General features: G+C 43.2%; 1 protein-coding gene across 6 annotated transcripts in view; it reads left to right on the top strand.

Annotated features, from left to right (window-relative positions):
• Positions 1-14439, top strand: part of akap9 (A kinase (PRKA) anchor protein 9) — a 249318-nt gene that overhangs the window by 144833 nt on the left and 90046 nt on the right. The window lies entirely within an intron of this gene.

Below are 14439 nucleotides of genomic sequence, written 5' to 3'. Positions count from 1 at the left end.
CACAGTTGTTAACACTACTGCCTCACAGCGCCAGAGACCTGGGTTCAATTCCCACCTCTGGCTACTGCCTGTGTGGAGTTTGTACATTCTCCCCGTGTATGCGTGGGTTTCCTCCGGGTACTCCGGTTTCCTTCCACAGTCCAAAGATATGCAGGTTAGGTGAACTGGCCATGTTAAGTTGCCCATAGTGTTAGGTGAAGGTGTAAATGTAGGGGAATGGGTCTAGGTGGGTTGCTCTTCGGAGGATCGGTGTGGACTTGTTGGGCTGAAGGGCCTGTTTCTACACTCTAAGTAATCTAGTCTAATCTTATGGACTATAAATACAAGTTGTTTGTAATATAAGTAGTTACTTTATTTTGGGGACAAAACTTTAAATTAATCAAATTCTTGTGGTTGAATTGAATTGTACATATGTCTTATTACTTTATTGCTTGATTGACAATGAATTACTGAAGTTATGGAATTCGTTTTGGACAACGATTGCTTTTTATGCCACTAAAGGAAGGATTTTGAGAATATTGTTTACAAATTAGGTATTTTTAGTTGAGAAATGTTTTTGAGGTATTTGTGCTTCAGGACTTTTTAAAAAATTCTTCTGAGCATTAATATTTTAATAGAACTTAAATAGAGCCTTTCACAAGCTTTTAAAACATTCAGTTATGTTTTTTGACAGCCTTTGAATTACGGTCACATTTTCAAGGCGAAATATGGTTAGCCAATTTGCACAGAATAGTCTCAAATATCAATGAGATAAATGACTAGATAGTCTATGTAGTGATGTTAATTGAGGAATTAACATTGCCAACATACATGGAGAGCTTCCCACCTGTTGTTCAGATAGTATGACATGCAAAGACAGGCAACGCCTCGTCTTAGCATCTGAACTAAAAAGCAATGCCTGTGACAGTGTAGCAGTTACTGAATGTTCAACTAAGATTATATGCTTATGTCCTGGAAAGAGGTTTAAAGTCACAACTTTCTAATTGTAATAATGCTGTAGCATCAAGCCAAGACTGACATCTAAGTTTGGATATATAGCTGTGGAATGTATTTTTAAAAATATACATAGTTTTGTAAACTTTCTGAAATTGAAATGCAAAGTTCTTGGCACCAGCAATTAGCACTTGCAGTGACGTGGATTTTGAATCCTGTTTTACTGGCTCTGTGCTGACTGACCTTTGTTTGCAGTCACACCTGCTAGGTTGCTTGGAGGTATGAACATTAGGCCACTCCCCTGCACTGCATGTAAAATCTAAATCCAGGAAGCAGTTATTGTATCATTGGGTTCAGGAAGCAGACTACAGCTCTTGTGCTCCTACGAAAACAACCATTTTTGAAGTGTGATCTCAACGTTCCATACACTGTTTTATTTGAAGACTCAAGTACGCAACAGGACAAACTCCAGTGATCTATTTAGCTACACTGAGGCAGATAATTATTGAATGAGTATAAGATGGATTTCTTTAGTTACACTGGCTTGGAGCAGATGTATTTTTTTTTAAATCAGCAGTGAACTTTATTGAAATGGCAACTGACTACGTAACTCATCATCCATGAGTTTCATAAACTGAAGCATGGATCTTAATTCTCTAAAGTGTTTTTGGAGTTGACTAAAGCATTCTGTCATAAGCTAAACAAAAGTGATTTATTAACTTTTTTTGCCAATTTTTTGCTATCTGTTCACTGCTTTCAACTTGTGATCATCTGTTGAATAGACCTTTGCTGAAGACTTGCAAAAAGTGTCAGCTGATTTGAAGTTGCATTGGGTTGGTGATGGTTTTGATAAGGCTTGAGCTCATTAGTAAAATGATAAGCTTTTACTGTAAAATAAAAGCCCATGTATAAGAGTGGGATTAAACACTTCTTGATATGGAGTCTATTCAGCGGAGATGTACTTCTGAAACTTTAAACATTGCTTGGCCAGAAGGTGAAGAAGATGAAGTTTATGAAGTTGAATCACGTGTCCCACTGCCACGGCCATTTACTTTTTCAACACATTTAACGGAACTAAATTCAATAGTGGTCCACATTACGATAGGTCATTATAGTGATGTGGATGGACACTTGCTAAGAGTAGTTTCACAGATTTCTTTGCCTACCCCTCCATACACAGTAAGTATTAAGACTATTTTAATTTTGTTCCTTTATATTTTAAAGTACAAGTAAAATGGGTTAAAATTGTCAGTGTTACTGTTTTAATCAAACTCAAGTAATTTTTAAAAAATTATTGGAGTAATATTTTGTGGAAGTAGTTGACTCCACAAAATTGTTCAATTAAGAAATGTCTGAATTTATATTAATAGCTCAATATAGAGTTAAAGTTGAATTACACTAGAGTTATATAAAACAATAGTTCAACCACAGCTGCGATGGTGTGTACAGTTTTGGTCTCTGCATTACACTATATGGTATGACAAGATTTGCAAAGATGTTGCAGACTGGAGAATTTTAACAATACTCATAGAATCCCTACAGTGCAGAAAAAGGCCATTCAGCCCGTTTACACCAACCCCCCAAAGAGCATCACACCCAGACACCCCACAATATTCCTATAACTTTGCATTCCCCGTGGCTAACCCACCTAGCCTGCACATCCCTAGACACTGCAGACAATTTATCTTGGCCAGTCCATCTAATCTGCACATCTTTGGAGTGTGGGAGGAAGCAACCAGGCAAACGCATGCAGACACAGGGAGAATGTGAAAACTCCATAGAGGCTGGATTCAAGCAGAGGTGCTGTGAGGCAATTGTGCTAACCACTGAGCCGTCATGTCACTTGTCCATTGCAATCTGTGAGAATAGATTGTAATGGGCAGAGTTAGTATTCTTTGGATTGGAGGAGACAGATTTTATTGAGGTACATAAAACTATGAGGAACATAGAGTATACATGAAAGATTTATTTTCCAAAAAGAAATCCATGGGTGGTGACCAAAGCTCTAGAGGTCACTGCCTGAAAGGCCGCTAGAGACAGAAATCCTTATTGCATTTAGAATAAATGCATTTAAGATAAGGATATATGCTTGAAGTGCCGTGGCCTAGAGGGAAAGTTATCAAGAACTGGAAATTGAGATTGGGTTGACAAGCTGTTTTCTAGATGGCATAGATGCAACAGGTTAGATGACCAAGTCTGTTCTGTAATTTTACTATTTTTCCAAAATAATTTATTCATAAAACATCTACTCTCAGTGCTGTTTTTAAATTATTTATGGCAGCATAAAAGTTTGCTAAAATTGTATAAAAATAGAAAAGCTGAAAAGTTGATAATTAAAATTTACAACTTTTGGTTAGTTTGCAAACTTAGTTTGCTATTAAAAAACTTTATATTGAAATATCTTATTTATCACTTCAGCTTTGTCATATGTGGGCCATTTACAAAGTACAGATTAAGCAATGTTCATGCGTTTTGTTCCTTGCTTACTATAAACATTGCAGAACATAACAGTATAATTTGAATTTGAAACTCCTCTTGTTAAGTTACCTATTACAACTAATTATGTGGTGAATACTTTAAGTGCAGTCATGTTTTTGTAATGCACAGGTTGCTAGAGAATTGAAGATTTAAGTAGAATTAATGAGCTGTTTTAAATTCACCTGAAGTTTCATTTATTAGTGTACACCGTTGTATATCACAGAGGGACATCATTTGGCTCATCTTAGAGCATAGAACATAGAACAATACAGCACAGAACAGGCCCTTCGGCCCACGATGTTGTGCCGAACTTCTATCCTAGATTAAGCACCCATCCATGTACCTATCCAAATGCCGCTTAAAGGTCGCCAATGATTCTGACTCTACCACTCCCACGGGCAGCGCATTCCATGCCCCCACCACTCTCTGGGTAAAGAACCCACCCCTGACATCTCCCCTATACCTTCCACCCTTCACCTTAAATTTATGTCCCCTTGTAACACTCTGTTGTACCCGGGGAAAAAGTTTCTGACTGTCTACTCTATCTATTCCTCTGATCATCTTATAAACCTCTGTCAAGTCACCCCCCATCCTTCGCCGTTCCAACGAGAAAAGGCCGAGAACTCTCAACCTATCCTCGTACGCCCTACTGTCCATTCCAGGCAACATCCTGGTAAATCTTCTCTGCACCCTCTCCAAAGCTTCCACATCTTTCCTAAAGTGAGGCGACCAGAACTGCACACAGTACTCCAACTGTGGCCTAACCAAAGTCCTGTACAGCTGCAGCATCACTTCACGACTCTTGAATTCAATCCCTCTGCTAATGAACGATAATACTCCATAGGCCTCCTTACAAACTCTATCCACCTGAGTGGCAACCTTCAAAGATCTATGTACATAGACCCCAAGATCCCTCTGTTCCTCCACCTGACCAAGAACCCTACCATTAACCCTGTATTCCGCATTCTTATTTGTTCTTCCGAAATGGACAACCTCACACTTGGCAGGGTTGAACTCCATCTGCCACTCCTCAGCCCAGCTCTGCATCATATCTAAGTCCCTCTGCAGCCGACAACAGCCCTCCTCACTGTCCACAACTCCACCTATCTTTGTATCATCTGCAAATTTACTGACCCACCCTTCGACTCCCTCATCTAAGTCATTAATAAAAATTACAAACAGCAGAGGACCCAGAACTGATCCCTGCGGAACTCCACTTGTAACTGGGCTCCATGCTGAATATTTACCATCTACCACCACTCTCTGACTTCGACCGGTTAGCCAGTTTTCTATCCAATTGGCCAAATTTCCCTCTATCCCATGCCTCCTGACTTTCCGCATAAGCCTACCATGGGGAACCTTATCAAATGCCTTACTAAAATCCATGTACACTACATCCACTGCTCTACCCTCATCCACATGCTTGGTCACCTCCTCGAAGAATTCAATAAGACTTGTAAGGCAAGACCTACCCTTCACAAATCCGTGCTGGCTGTCCCTAATCAAGCAGTGTCTTTCCAGATACTCGTAAATCCTATCCCTCAGTACCCTTTCCATTACTTTACCTACCACAGAAGTAAGACTAACTGGCCTGTAATTCCCGGGGTTATCCCTATTCCCTTTTTTGAACAGGGGCACAACATTCGCTACTCTCCAGTCCCCAGGTACCACCCCCGTTGCCAGTGAAGACGAGAAGATCATTGCCAACGGTACTGCAATTTCCTCTCTTGCTTCCCACATAATCCTAGGATATATCCCGTCAGGCCCGGGGGACTTGTCTATCCTCAAGTTGTTCAAAATGTCCAACACATCTTCCTTCCTAACAGGTATCTCTTCTAGCTTATCAGTCCGTTTCACACTCTCCTCTTCAACAATACGGTCCCTCTCGTTCGTAAATACTGAAGAGAAGTACTTGTTCAAGACCTCTCCTATCTCTTCCGACTCAATACACAGTCTCCCACCACTGTCCTTGATCGGACCTACCCTCGTTCTCGTCATTCTCAGGTTTCTCACATACGCATAGAATGCCTTGGGGTTATCCTTGATCCTATCCGCCAAGGATTTTTCATGCCCTCTCTTAGCTCTCCTAATCCCTTTCTTCAGGTCCCTTCTGGCTATCCTGTATCCCTCCACTGCTCTGTCTGAACCCTGTTTCCTCAACCTTATGTAAGCCTCCTTCTTCCTCTTTACTAGACATTCAACCTCCCTCGTCAACCAAGGCTCCCTCACACGACCATTTCTTTCCTGCCTGATCGGTACATACATATCAAGGACACGTCGTATCTGCTCCTTGAAAAAGTTCCACATTTCCACCACATCCTTCCCTGACAGCCTATGCTCCCAACGTATGCTCCTCAAATCCTGTCTTACAGCATCGTAATTTCCCTTCCCCCAATTGTAAAAACTCCCTTGTTGTGCGCACCTATCTCTCTCCATAACCAAGGTGAAAGTCACAGAATTGTGGTCGCCATCACCAAAATGTTCACCCACTAACAAGCCCACCACTTGTCCCGGTTCGTTACCGAGTACCAAATCCAATATGGCCTCCCCTCTGGTTGGACAATCTACATACTGCGTTAGAAAAGCTTCCTGGATACACTGCACAAACACCGCCCCATCCAATCTACTTGATCTAAAGAGCTTCCAATCAATATTTGGGAAGTTGAAGTCGCCCATGACTACGACCCTGTGGCTTCTGCACCTTTCCAAAATCTGTTTCCCAATCTGTTTCTCCACATCTCTGCTGCTATTGGGGGGCCTATAATAAACACCCAACAAGGTGACTGCACCTTTCCTATTTCTGACTTCAGCCCATACTACCTCCAGAGGCAGATCCCCCTCAAACTTCCTTTCTTGCCTGTGTTGTGTTTGTAAGAGACAATTTTTAGCTGCTAAGAATGTTTATTTTCATGTTTTGAAATATTGTGTATTTGTTGGTGAGTTTAATTATATAATATGCATCAACGTACTATGATAATCTCAGATGACAAGAGAAACAAAATGGTTTTTTATATAGGGTAGATTTGCATTTGTAATCAAAGATCTGAAGTGCCTGTAGGTTCTGAGTTACAGACATTGTTTTGATTCCCATCTTATTCTGCGATGACCACCATATAGAGATTTACAATTCTTCTGGGATGCAGTGTTCAGAATAACTAATGATTCACAGGTATTGAGAAACTTTTCATAGGGAATATCGTTTGTGCAAAGCTGAGAGAAATATTTTGCATATAAGATTCTAGTTTACTGGAGAGTTTACTGGAGGGGTTTGAAGTGGCAATTTCATTGAAATGTAGAAGATGCTGACAGGATTTGACATGTTTAGACACTGAGATTGTTTCTCCAGGCTGAGGAATCTAGGGCTGAAAATGTGTTGCTGGAAAAGCGCAGCAGGTCAGGGCAGCATCCAAGGAGCAGGAGAATTGAAGTTTCGGGGATGAGCCCTTCTTCAGGAGTGAGGAAAGTATGCCAAGTAGGCTAAGATAAAAGGTAGGGAGGAGGGACTTGGGGGAGGGGTGTTGGAAATGCGATAGGTGGAAGAAGGTTAAGGTAAGGGGCTGGAGTGGGGGCGGAGAGGTCAGGAAGAAGATTGCAGGTTAGGAATGTGGTGCTAAGTTCGCGGGTTGGGACTGAGACAAGGTGGGGGCGGGGGAAATTAGGAAACTAGAGAAATCTGAGTTCATCCCTTGTGGTTGGAGGGTTCCTAGGCGGAAGATGAGGCGCTCTTCCTCCAGCCGTCGTGTTGCTATGGTCTGGCGATGGAGGAGTCCAAGGACCTGCATGTCCTTAGCGGAGTGGGAGGGGGAGTTGAAGTGTTGAGCCAAGGGGTGGTTGGGTTGGTTGGTCCGGGTGTCCCAGAGGTGTTCTCTGAAACATTCCGCAAGTAGGCAGCCTGTCTCCCCAATATAGAGGAGGCCACATCGGGTGCAGTGGATGCAGTAAATGATGTGTGTGGAGGTGCAGGTGAATTTGTGGCGGATATGGAAGGATCCCTTGGTGCCTTGGAGGGAGGTAAGGGGGGAGGTGTGGGCGCAAGCTTTGCATTTCTTGCGGTTGCAGAGGAAGGTGCCGGGAGTGGAGGTTGGGTTGGTGCCTCCACTCCTGGCACCTTCCCCTGAAACTGCAAGAAATGCAAAACTTGCGCCCACACCTCCCCCCTTACTTCCCTCCAAGGCCCCAAGGGATTCTTCCATATCCGCCACAAATTCACCTGCATCTCCACACACATCATTTACTGCATCCACTGCACCCAATGTGGCCTCCTCTATATTGGGGAGACAGGCGGAACGTTTCAGAGAACACCTCTGGGATACCCAGTCCAACCAACCCAACCACCCCGTGGCTCAACACTTCAACTCTCCCTCCCACTCCACCAAGGACATGCAGGTCCTTGGACTCCCCCATCACCAGACCATAGCAGCACGATGGCTGGAGGAAGAGCGCCTCATCTTCCGCCTAGGAACCCTCCAACCACAAGGAATGAACTCAGATTTCTCCAGTTTCCTAATTTCCCCTCCCCCCACCTTGTCTCAGTCCCAACCCTCGAACTCAGCACCACCTTCCTAACCTGCAGTCTTCTTCCTGACCTCTCCGCTCCCACTCTCACTCCGGCCTATCACCCTCACCTTAACTTCCTTCCACCTATCGCATTTCCAACAACCCTCCCCCAAGTCCCTCCTCCCTACCTTTTATCTTAGCCTACTTGGCACACCTTCCTCATTCCTGAAGAAGGGCTCATGCCCGAAACGTCGATTCTCCTGCTCCTTGGATGCTGCCTGACCTGCTGCACTTTTCCAGCAATACATTTTCAGCTCTGATCTCCAGCACCTGCAGTCCTCACTTTCTCCTGAGGAATCTAGGGGTCAGGATAAGGAATCAGTCATTTACAATTGAGATGTGGAGACATTTCTTTACTTGGAGAATTTTAAATGCTCCATCGTTGTGCATTTTTCTGGGAAACAAGGGGTATGGAGAGGGAAAATGGAGTTGCAGCAGTCTTTGGTCACATTAATGTAACATAATGTCACATAATTACAGAGGCGAGACATAGCACCAGCGCTTCACCAGAGACTCTCACTGATGCTACCTAGTATGATGACAAAACTTCTGAAAACAAGCCTTCCAGCTCAGCAAGCTAACTTACATAATTAAAGTTGGATGGCCAAGCAGGCTTGAGGGACAAATGGTCTACTACTATTTTCCTTAAGTTCTTGAGATTTCTAACTTTTTAAAGATATCATTTAAAATGTAATTATTGATAAATTTTCCTTCATAATTTCCATCTGTTTTTATGGGATTCTAATATAAATGTTGATGCTTTCAAAATACAAATTAAGTAGAAACCATTGACAAACAAGTTGTAAAATATGAATTTCTCTTTAACGATGGGCCCCTTGCTAAGATATTTGTATGATGAATAGGTACAGGAGGGCTGTCGGACGACTGCAGGTTGACTAATGTGGTGCCATTATTTAAGAAAGGTGGTAATGCAAAGACCGGAAACTATAGACCGGTGAGTCAGATGTCAGTAGTCGGTATGTTGTTGGAGGGGATTCTGACGGACAGGATTTACATGTATTTGGAAAGGCAAGGATTGATTAAGGGGAGTCAAAGTAGCTTTGTGCGTGGAAAATCATGTCTCATCAGTTTTTTGAAGAAATGACAAAGAAGATTGATGAAGACAGACTGGTCGCTGTTGTCATCAGGACATTTGAAAAGGTTCCACATGTTAAACTGGTGAGCGAGGTTAGATAACATGTAATCCAGTGGGAGCTAGCCAGTTGGTTACAAAATTGGCTTGAAGATAGAAGGTAGTAGTAGTGGAGGGTTATTTTTGGACTGGAAACCTGTGACCAGTGTTGTGCTGCATGGATCAGCACTGGCTCCGCTGCATTTTGTCATTTATATAAATGATTTGGATGTGAATATAGGAGGTGTGGTTAGTAAGTTTGCACAGAAGACTAAAATTGGTGGTGTAGTGAACAGTGATGAAGGTTATCTCCAAGTACATGGGACGTTGTTCAGATGGGCCAAAAGGCCAAAGAGTGGCATTTTACTTAAATGTGAGGTGCTGCATTTTGGGAAGGTAGATTATGGCAGATCTTTCACAGTTAATGAAAGGGTCGTGAGGAGTGTTGCCAAACAAAGGCACCTCTGGGTGCAGGTTCATAGTTCCTTGAAAATGGAGTCACAGGTAGACAAGGTGGTGAAGAGTGCACTTGGAATGCTTGCCTTCATTGGTCAGTGCATTGAGTATAAGAATTAAGATATCATGTTGCAACTGTACAGGATATTGATTAGGCCACTTTTAGAATACTTCATTCAATTCTGGCCTCCATGGTAAAGGGAAGATGTTGTTAAACTTGAAAGGGTTCAGAAAAGATTTACAAGGATGTTGCTGGGAAAAATCAAAATTGAACATTCAAAAGTGAAAATATATGGGTTGAAATTAGAAATAAAAAATGAATGAACACAAGGGGTGGAGAAGTCCACAACTAGAGGGCATAGGTTTAAGGTGAGAGGGAAAAGCTTTAAAAGGGACCTAAAGGGTAAAGTTTTCCACACAGAAGTGTTGCTTGTATGGATTGAGCTGCCAGAGGCAGGTACCTTTACAACATTTAAACGGCATCTGGATTGTTATATGAATGGGAATGGTTTAGAGGGATATGGGCTAAATCCTGGCAAATGGGACTAAATTAATATAGGATAACTGACCAGCATGGACAGGTTGAACTGAAGGGTCTGTTTCCATGCTGTACAACTCTATGACTATGACCTTGATGTGATTATACAATAGAACCCTCCTCCCAATAGTCATGGAAATTGAGGAACACGTATGTAGAGATCTCAGATATAGATAACAACTTGTTCACATCCACCAGCATCAACCTGGCTAAAGAAACACTGATTACACTAGTTAAAAAGACAAAGACACAAATACCAGACACCTATGCCTCACCACCCATTTCACTTTCAAAAACAAGACCACAAGCAAATCAAAGGACCACCCATGGGATCAATGATATCAGGGTTCCTAGCAAAAGCAGTAATGCAGAGACTCGAACAAACAGCTCTCCCAACCATCCAGCTCAAACTTCCAGTCCGCTACATAGATGACACTTTGCCATCACTAAACAAAACAAATTCGAGGAAACCTTCAGGATCATCAATAATATCCTTACTGGTGTAAAATTCACAAAAGAAGAGGAAAACAACAACAAATTGCCATTCCTAGGTGTCACAGAGTGAACAGTCAATGGGAAACTTCAAACCAGCGTCTACAGGAAAATAACACATACAGACTAAATACTTAACTACAGAAGCAATAATGGAGGAAGTGAGGACATGCAGTTGCTGGAGATCAGAGTTGAGAGTGTGGTGCTGGAAAAGCACAGCAGGTCAAGTAGCATCTGAGGAGCAGGAGAATCAATGTTTTGGGCATAATCCCTTCATCAAAAATGAGGCTTGTAGGCCAGGGGGTGGGGGGGGAGGCTGAGAGATAAATGGAACGGTGATGGCCTGGGAGGAAGGTCGCTGAGAATGCAATAGGTAGATGAAAGTGGGGGAGATGGTGATACGTTAGAGAGGAGGGTGGAGCAGATAGATAGGAAAGGCGATGGACAGGTCAAGAGGGTGGTGCCGAATTGGAGACTTGGGACTGGGGGGGGGAGGAGGAGGGGCGGGGGAGGGAGAGGGGGGATATCCACATTAGTCTCATGTAGTTACAGCGTCCCAAGATAGAAGATGAAGCGTTCTTCCTCCAGGCATCGTGTGGTTACATACAGTTTGTCAATTGAGGAGGCCGAGGACCTGCATGTCTTGGTGGAGTGGGAGGAGGAGTTGAAGTGTTCAGCCACAGGGCGGCGGGGTTGGTTGGTGCAGGTGTCCCCACCTACATTCGGAACACCATCCATGCCCTTCACCACCTCCAAGATTTTTGTTTACCCGGCCCCCTACGCCTTATCTTCACCGTGAACATCCATTTCCTGTTCGCATCTGTCCACCAAGACAAAGGCCTCCAAGCCGTCCGTTTCTTCCTCTCATGCTGTCCCAACCAGTACCCTTCCACTGACACCCTCATCCGCCTGGCTGAACTGGTCCTCACCCTAACTTCTCATTCCAATCCTCCCACTTCCTCCAAACTTAAGGGGTAGCCATGGGCACTCGCATGGGCCCCAACTATGCCTGCCTCTTTGTCGGGAAAGTCCATGTTCCGCAGCTACACTTGCATAATCCCCCACCTTTTTCTCCACTACATCGATGAATGTATCGGCACTACCTCATGCTTCCACAAGGAGGTTGAACAGTTCATCAACTTCACTAACACCTTTTACCCTGACCTCAAATTCACCTGGACCATCTCAGACACCACCTTCCCTGTCCTGGACCCCTCCATCTCCATCTCTGGCGACCGATTGACCACGGACGTCTACTACAAACCCATAGCAACCTGGACTACACCTTCTCCCACCCTGCTTCCTGTAAAAACACCATCCCTTATTCCCAATTCCTCCACCTCCACTGCATCTGTTCCCAGGATGACAAATTCCACCATAGAAAATCCCAGGTGTCCTCATTCTTCAAAGACTGCAATTTCCCGTCCCACATGTTCAATGATGCCCTCCAACGTATCTCCTCCACTTCCTGCAGCTTTGTCCTTGAAACCCACTCCTACCAATGCAACAAAGACAGATTCCCCTGGTTCTCATCTTCCACCCCACCAACCTCCGTGTACATCACATCATCCTCCACCACATCTGCCACTTATAAACAGTCTCGACCACTAGGGATATATTTCCCTCCTACCTCTATCTGTGTTCTGGAGAGACTATTCCCTCTGCTACTACCTTGTCAGATCCACCAGTCCTCACCCCATACCCGGGACTTTCTCCTACCAATGCAGGAAGTCCAAAACCTGCGCTCTCACATCCTGCCTCACGTCCACCCAAGGTCCTAAAGGATCCTTCCGCATCAGACAGAAATTTACCTGTATCTCCACAAATGTCATCTCCTGTATCTGTTGCACCCGATGTGGTCTCCTTTACATTGGGGAGACAGGAAGCCAACTTGTAGTTCATTTCTGAGCGCACCCGCACCATCCAAACCTATGGCCCCGTGGCTGAACACTTCAACTACCCCTCCCAATCCACCAAGGACATGCAAACCCTAACCACCTGACGAGGAAGAACGCCTCATCATCTGCCTTGGGACCATGCCACCACACAGGATTAATGTGGATTTCACCAGTTTCCTCGTTTCCCCTGCCCCCACCTTTTCTCAGTCCCAAGCCTCCAAATCGGCACCGCCCTCTTGCCCTGTCCATCGCCTTTTCCATCTCTCCCCTCAAGCCTCCTCTCTGACCTATCACCTTCTCCCCTATCTTCATCTACCAATTAGATTCTCAGTTATCTTCCCCCCCAGCCCCAACACCCTCCCATTTATCTCTCAGCACCCCCGTCCCACAAGCCTCATTCCTGATGAAGGGCTTATGCCCAAGGAACGTTTAGAGGGATATGGACCAAGCGGAAGCAGGTGGGATTAGTTTAATTTGGGATTATGTTCGGTATGGACTGGTTGGACTGAAGAGGCTGCTTCCATACTGTAAGACTCTGTGGAGGATTTTAGCTACAGGAAGAGGCTGAATAAGCTGAGGCTTTTTCACCTGGAGCATTGAGGCTGAAGGGATCACCTTACAGAGATTTAATAAATCATGAGAGCATAGATAGGGTGAATAGCCAGAGTCTTTTCCCCATGGAAGGGGAGTCCAGTACTAGAGGGCATAGGTATAAAGTGAGAGGGGAAGATTCAAAAGGGACCTGAGTGGCAACTTTTTCATGCAGAGAGTGGCGCATGTATGGAATGAGCTGCCAGAGGAAATGATGGAGCTGGGAACAATTACAACATGAAAAATATATCTGGATGAGTCTAATGCTGGCAAATGAGGCTAGAGCAGTTTAGGGTATCTGGTCAGCATGGACAGTTGGACCGAAGGATCCATTTTCATGCTGTGTAACTCTATGACTCTAAGGTATTAAGCAAAGTAGAAGTTGTCAAGAGCGTATGGAATGTATGGACATTCCTGGGTTTTGCAAGATTAAATTGGAGGAATGGTTTTTGTAAAATACACCTTAAATTCTATTTTTGTTGATATACTTCATACAGTGTGAGCAAGCTCTGCTTAGTTGAAGTCTTGCATTGACAGATCATTACAGATTTATATAAATAATCGAGCAGCTGCTGAACGCAAGTATTGACAACTTCATTCTGTATTGCAGCTTAAATGCAGCATAACTCCATGGAAAGCATTAATGTCAGTACACCTGTTAGAAAATTAGATACTGTGAGGGTATATATAATATTTCAAATATGATGGGTAGAATAGTGATGCATACTTCTATGAAGTTGTATTCATTTGTAGTCCAAAATTTTATGATGTTTTAATGATAAAATACTTATTGGCACATATTTTACCATTATGTTAACATTTAGGAGCAGAAAATGATATGAGATCTATTATCAGTTGCCATAGAAAAGCTGGTGGGTTTGAAAGCTCTCCACTTGTTTAATATCTCAAACTGCTATATGAAGCTATTTTAAGACCTGAAGTCAATTTCCTTTTGTTTTCACTCTTTCTTTCCACCCACCCTACCCAGGGCAAATACTCCATCATGTCACAAATTGTCATTTTTGATATGGAAGTATCTTTAATTCTATAAAGTTTTGTTGGATTAGACTCATCTCCTGCCAGTCTCAGAGATTATGTAGATCGGGACACTTCAATTTCTGGGGAACTATAGTTCAGGATTTCAAGATTTTAACAAAGTTCATTTTATTTTTTAAGAATATACCCTAATGGTTCTAATGTGGCAGCATCAAATAATGTACTATATATTTGATTACTTTTTCAGTTAACATTTATATCTGTGAAGTAGATGAAGCAAATAATAATTATTTTGTAAGATTACGTCCCCAGTACAGTGAACTGAATACATAAACATTATCCTTACTAATTTAAATTTTTCTGGATGA

The sequence above is a fragment of the Chiloscyllium punctatum genome, chromosome 8 (genome assembly GCF_047496795.1).
Source record: "Chiloscyllium punctatum isolate Juve2018m chromosome 8, sChiPun1.3, whole genome shotgun sequence".
NCBI lineage: Eukaryota > Metazoa > Chordata > Chondrichthyes > Orectolobiformes > Hemiscylliidae > Chiloscyllium > Chiloscyllium punctatum.
The sequence above is the reverse complement of the archived record's forward strand: the minus strand, read 5'-3'. Positions and strand labels throughout refer to the sequence as shown.